Source organism: Triturus cristatus, chromosome 3_1 (assembly GCF_964204655.1).
Source record: "Triturus cristatus chromosome 3_1, aTriCri1.1, whole genome shotgun sequence".
Lineage (NCBI taxonomy): Eukaryota > Metazoa > Chordata > Amphibia > Caudata > Salamandridae > Triturus > Triturus cristatus.
In genome coordinates, this window is record NC_140583.1 from 908,919,204 (window position 1) to 908,925,627 (window position 6,424).

General features: G+C 50.1%; 1 long non-coding RNA gene across 1 annotated transcript; it reads right to left on the reverse strand.

Moving 5' to 3' along the window:
- Positions 1 to 1,728: 1,728 nt before the first annotated feature.
- LOC146861259 (uncharacterized) lies at positions 1,729 to 2,992 on the reverse strand. Its single transcript, XR_014979238.1, has 4 exons — positions 2,899 to 2,992; positions 2,476 to 2,553; positions 2,307 to 2,378; positions 1,729 to 2,215 (listed from the first exon to the last, which is right to left on the reverse strand). It is a non-coding gene; the product is annotated as an uncharacterized LOC146861259 (long non-coding RNA).
- Positions 2,993 to 6,424: the final 3,432 nt, after the last annotated feature.

A 6,424-nucleotide genomic window follows, 5' to 3' on the forward strand; every position in this document is an offset into this window, starting at 1 on the left:
ACCAGATACACATCCAACCGACAACTGCCAGAATCGGAAGAGTCCCACAGCCAGACTACCAGAGTTGCTCACACCTGTCGTGGATGCCATCATCAGCCTGATACCCTGCTCAGCTTTTCATGACCCACTGACTCAGTGCACCACAACTCATGGGCCCTTTCTGATTGAGTATTGTGCTGTGGACATCTCACGCAGCAATGTCACCTCAGGCAGTAGGAAGACCTGGGACGAAGTTGAGGCAGATGTAACACAGCCCACTGCATCTGCAGCAGGAATATCCCAAAGGGACACAACCCTAGACAATCACTTAACATGAGCACGCTCGGCTCTGGTGCCCCAGCATCAATGCACTTCGACTCACGGACTCTTCTGATTGCATATTGGGTGACCTCTGTACTTGCTGCGACTACCACCATGATGCTTCGCAGTTGTTTGTGTCATGTTGGTGTTTTTGTTTCTGCTTAAATAGTGATCACTGTTCAAGTTGTTGGCAGCAGCAACCATTCCATGAGGGCTGGCTTACACTAACCCTACACCCATCCAGCACAGGTGTCACTGTACATGTGACCCTGGCAATAAAAGGGGCCGGGCGCACGTACCCGTGGCCAGTTCCGCAAACTATCTAAATGTGTCCGTGTGGCCATTATGTATGCATGAGGGACACCGGGGCGCTGGGCGTGGTTAAGTTATGGCCTTGCCAAGACAGTAACTAATGCGCATGTCTCCGTTGTGGTGTCGGCGCCACCCGTCACGCAATGGACAATGTTGCAATGTATCATGCCCCCGGAGTGCGGGCTCGGCCGAAGGGATAAATGAGGGAGCGCAAGCCCGCTCGGGGTCCGTGATCATACATGCCAACTGTTGTGTGTCGCCATTACCGCGGCATAAGCCAAAGGTCTACCCTCAACCGCATCGCGAGTTCAGCCAGCCATGCACTTTACATCTGTTTCCGCCCTGTCCTTACCATAGACCTACACACATGTGGCCGCCCACCTTCAACGCACAACATCACAGCGTTGCAGTCAGGCTTGTGGACATGCGCAGACAGGCATGAAAATGGTGTGCCGTAGGAGTGCAAGTGATGCAACCACGCTGGGCACAGTAGTAAATAGGCTCGGGGGAGGGAGGAGCAGCAGTGAGGCTACGTAATACACATTGATGCCGCTCATTTGCTACAAGCAGCACATGTCAAACAGGAATCACTAAGCCACACATATCACACACCAACGAACCAGTGAGCCTGCCAACACATCATGCAGAACCAACTATTGACTCATGTCTCTCTGCACTGTCACAGGTGATCAAGGATATGCACTCTGCCCTTGGATGATGACACCCCTCCGAGCCCCGAACACACAGGCCCAGAGGCAGTACAATGCGGCGCACAAACGCACCAGTGCATCGTGGAATGCACATTTGGCGTGTTGAAGTCACGTTTCAGGTGCCTGGACATCACAGGTGGAAGGCTCCTGTACAGCCCAGACATCGTGTGCAAGATGATAATTGCATGATGTGTGTTGCACAACAAATGTATATGCACCAATGCCCCATGGCTACAAGTAACAATTAGAAAGGGTTTGGCCCCTAATCAGTAAGGCCAGACCAATATACAATTAACCAACAAAGAAGCTGCCAATACTGATGCTCAATCAAACTTCACATTTATACCAACAACCAGACGACCAAAACACTTTGGATGGGGGAAATTTGAATTTTTTATTTTTCTTTATCAAATATCTTTAAGACATATTTTATTTGTTATCTTTTATGTTGAAAAAACATTTGTTTTTGGAAATTTCAACAATACACATGAAATATAATTTAGACATACACTGAAGACACAACAACACTTAACACAAGGACAAACAAATGTAATACATCCTCAATCAAATTCTCTGTTCAATAAACCATTAATCTATACAGCTCACGTTCTATACAAATTTTTGATCTTCCAGTTTATCTCTATAATCTGTACCTATGCTACTTAATTATGTATCACACATTTTTTTATTTTTTTATTCAGAGGTAAATTTCCAAATGGGGGACCAACTGTGCTCACTTTAAATTTTTATCCTTATAAACCTATTTAATAGTGAGCATCATGCGGTTTACTTGTCTTAACGGGCACCTATTTGGTTAGACAAACAAACAGTCGACGCAATTCGAACCCTTGGGACATAAATGTCAGGTTCTCCTCAGGACGTAGAACATCAAGCTAAAAAACAAAACAAAAAATAAACATTCTTACTGTCAGAAACGTACAGACATCCAACTTCTATTACTCAAAATAAATCACCTTCTTTTACCTCAATCGTGTCTTTTGAATGAATACCAATCTCCTTGTTCACCAGCCGGTGAACCAAGTGAAAGAATGCAGCCTTTGAAAAAAAACGAGTTCAAACAAATTGTTACTATTAAAGGCATTTCGAGATTATAGATCTGTGGTCAGCCAAAGAAAGTTTTAACAGTGCTTACTTTTTTGGGGGTTGAACCCGTTCTGCCTTCACATATTCGTTTTTCTTGTTCTTATTCTTAGTCAAATCCCAAAGTGATCTGTTGGTTGAAACACCATATGTCCATGTGCTCGCTTTAAAATTTGTTATAAAAAACATAACAGTAAGTGATTTTAAAAACTACATAAACAGTGCAATCCGTTCTTGAGTGTTGTTCGTGCTCTGCCCTATCCTTGGGGGCAGCAATTCGTTATCGCTCACAATTTGCTAATTTGGAACTTGCCACACACTCATGCGAGCTAACGTCTAGACGGCCGTGTAACGAAAAAAGTGCTGTGCAATGTTTATCTTAATTCCCATCCCTACATTGCATTCCCTTGCCCAGGTTGCGATGATTTTTGCTGTATGTGATGGATATATTAAATACTGTACGATCCAAACTTACTTCTCTATTTTTTAGCTGCTCCTCGGAGTGCTTTATGCGGTAGCGTCTTCTACCGTGGCAGTACTTCCGGGTCAGTCATAGGGCATTGCTTCCGGGGTCTGTATTTCAACATGTTCTCATTGAGAAGTGAGAAAACTTTATAGATACATAGCGATGAAACGGTGTGGTTCCCGTTTTTTTAGAATCAGGGAGTACGTATGTTTGTCTCTAAAAAGCGTATCAAGAGGCAAGTCTAAAAAATAAAGATTTATGCAATTGTGATTTTTAAGAGCACAACAGATAACCATTCCTTATAGGAACATGAATATTCTAATTAAAAATGGAGCAACTCAAAATTCACACTATTGTGAAATTGGTGTGTATCAAACATAATTTAACTGTTGAAGATGGAAACTAATTAAACAGTCCAAATTTAGTTCTTGTATCCACCATGTAACCAAGGGATATGTGGTGTCGCTGGGGGCATGTGCAGTGGGCCCCCACTGGGTGTGTGCAGAGCGTGCGCTTCAAATAAGACACGGGACACCGGTGTTGCGTACTCTCCGTCTCTGCAGCCGTGGCGCTTCTGCCTACGTGCCTGCGTGACGTCACATTTATTGGGGCTCAAATGACGTGCCCTGACGTGCACGCCAACGCGTGTCACGTCAGGGGAACTATCGCGACACTACATTCCTCCCCAACAAACAAAACAACAAAATAACCTAACCCCAGATCCGTGACAGCATTCTAAGGTAGGGACAGTAGGTCCCATAGTGTCCCGCACCGCTGCCTTCGGCATCTATAGTCTGACATTGCAACAAACACAAATTTAAACAGTCTTACTTGACGTAGTCTCGTAGCCGCCTGGAGGGCGCGGGGTGCGGCCGCAGATCATATCGCACTCCACCACGGTCCACCACAGCATCCGGACTTCCACTCCCGGAGTCGCCATCTGCGCCGCTCTCTCCGGTCTCAGGCACGCCGGCTGCTTCAGGTGGCAAGTTCTCTGGCTGGCACTGCCTGGTGTCAAGTCTGTGATCTGTGGACTCCGCTCCTCCACTCGCCTGACTCTCGGGCTCCACCAGTGTCTCATCTCGCGGCATGTCCATCCTAGCCCTGTCCTGGCATCGTTCCTCCACCCCGGAGGGCACTGGGACTTTCTTGAAGTATGAGACATTTCTTGTGATCTTCTCGGCCCCTTTTCGGGCTGTCACGCACGTGCCTCTGACTTTCTCCACAGTCCAGGGCTGAGGCTCAAAATTCAGGCGAAACTTGCCCCCTGGCACCCGATTGCGGATCAGTACATTGTCACCTGGGGCTAGTGGTGAGGACACCGCCCGCCGGCGGGCGTCGGCGTGAGCAAACGCTTCCCGTCGCCGCGCATCAATGGCACTGTCGTTGGGAGTTTCGGGTTTCCATTCGGGGTGATGCGGTATTGAGTCTGTGACAACCCGCCCCATCAGCAGGTGCGCCGGGGCTACTCCTGTAATTGAGTGGGGCGTTTGGCGGTAGCTGCGGAGAAATGTGAAAATGGCAAGTTCTACTGACTGGCTCTTGTCATGGGCAATCCGTATAACTTTATTGAGTGTCCTCATGAAGCGCTCAGCTTCGCCGTTCGCTTGAGGCCATCGGGGGGTGATTCGTCGGTGATGGATCCCAAGAGTCTGTAGGTACGCCGCGAAGTCTTGACTCTGAAAGGGTGACCCATTATCAGTTCTGATTTCCTTGACGATTCCGTGTGTTGCCATGATTTTTTCGAGCTTCGGGATTACTTCCTGAGCGCTCAGGACCGTCAATATTTCCACTTCCGGGTACTTGGAGTGATCATCTATGGCCACCAAGGTGTGCCGCCCGTCGGGCAGGCTGCCAAAATCGACACTGATCTTGGACCAGGGCCTCCTCGGGCGAGGCTCCATCACTACGGGGGCTGGTCGGGGCACCTCTCCGGTTAACTGGCACGCTTGGCATTCTCGAACGGTGGCCTCCACAATTTCGTCCATGAGAGGGAACCACACCTTGGTTCGGAGCCTGGACTTAGTCTTGACCATACCTTGGTGACCGACGTGAGCCAGATCCACCACTCTCTGGGTGAGGGCCGTCGGTATGACCAGCCGGTGGCCTCTCAGCAAACACCCTGTATCGTCCTCCGTCAGTTCCGTTCTCACATGGTGCAGGCTCTCCATTATCTGTTTCGCCTGAGGCGTTAGGCTCTTCCATTCCTCTCTGGCACGGGCCCAGCCGTTGTCTCGGACTGCCGCTCTTGCTCTTTGGAGGCACTCGTCTTCACTGGTGGCCTGAGACAGGCTAGCCATGGACACAGGCCGGGGACATGACCGCGCCGTGATGTACCGGACATACTCTTCTGTTTCTGCCGCCTCCTTCATTTCTTTTGGAGTGGCTGTGCGGGGGTGGCGAGATAGGTAGTCCGCCGGATTCCGCGCACCCGGCTGATACTCGATCTTGCAGTTATAGTCTTGTAATTGCAGCATCCACTTTTCGATTCGCGGTGGTGGCTTAGTGGAGGTGCCGGCAAACAGGGATATCAAAGGCTTGTGATCCGTGGTCACAACAAAGGGTTTGCCATAGACATACAGGTGGAAATGACGACACCCCCAATGAATGGCGATTGCCTCTTTTTCTATTTGGGAGTATCTCTGCTCCGTCTCAGTGAGGGACCGGCTGGCGAACGCCACTGGGGTCCATTCCTCGGCACTTGACTTCCTCTGCAGCAGGACCGCGCCCAGCCCAACTGGGCCGGCATCGACAGCGATCTGTGTCAGCTTGGCCGGATCGAAGAAGGCCAGCGTCGTGGCTTCCGAGAGTGCCTGTTTGACTTCCTCGAAGGCTCGGCTCTGGTCACTGTTCCATGTCCAGGGAGTTGACTCCTTCGTAAGTTCTCTCAGTGGCGCCGTGAGGTTCGCCAGATCCTTGATGAACCTGCCACAATAGTTCACCATGCCTAGAAAGCTCCTCACCTCCGTGACATTGGCAGGGGCAGCTGCCTCCTTGATGTCCTTGACCTTGTCCGGATCCGGGTTGACGCCATCGGCCGAGAAGGTATAGCCGAAGAACTGGATCTTCCGGCACAGGAATTCGCACTTCTCTCGATGTAGTGTGAGACCGGCGTCTCGTATCCGTCGTAGCACCTGCACTAGCCGCTCGTTGTGTTCCGCTACGGTCGTGGCATGGACCATGATGTCGTCACTGACGTTGATCGCTCCGGGGATCCCTGCGATCAGTTCCTGTATCACGTTCTGGAACACCTCCGCAGCGCTCGACACCCCGAAGCTCAGCCTCGTGTAACGCCTCAGACCTACATGGGTGGAGAACGTGGTTATGTTCCGGGATGCTTCGTCTAGGACTAATTGGTGATACCCCGATCGTAAGTCCAGCTTTGAGAACCACTTGGCGCCGGCCATTTCCCCCACGATGTCATCGATGGTCGGGGTGATGTGTCGCTCCCTTTTGATGGCAGCGTTGGGGAGCCTCATGTCCACGCATATTCTGACTGCGCCTGGCTGCTTGGGTTTCTTCGCCACGACAATTG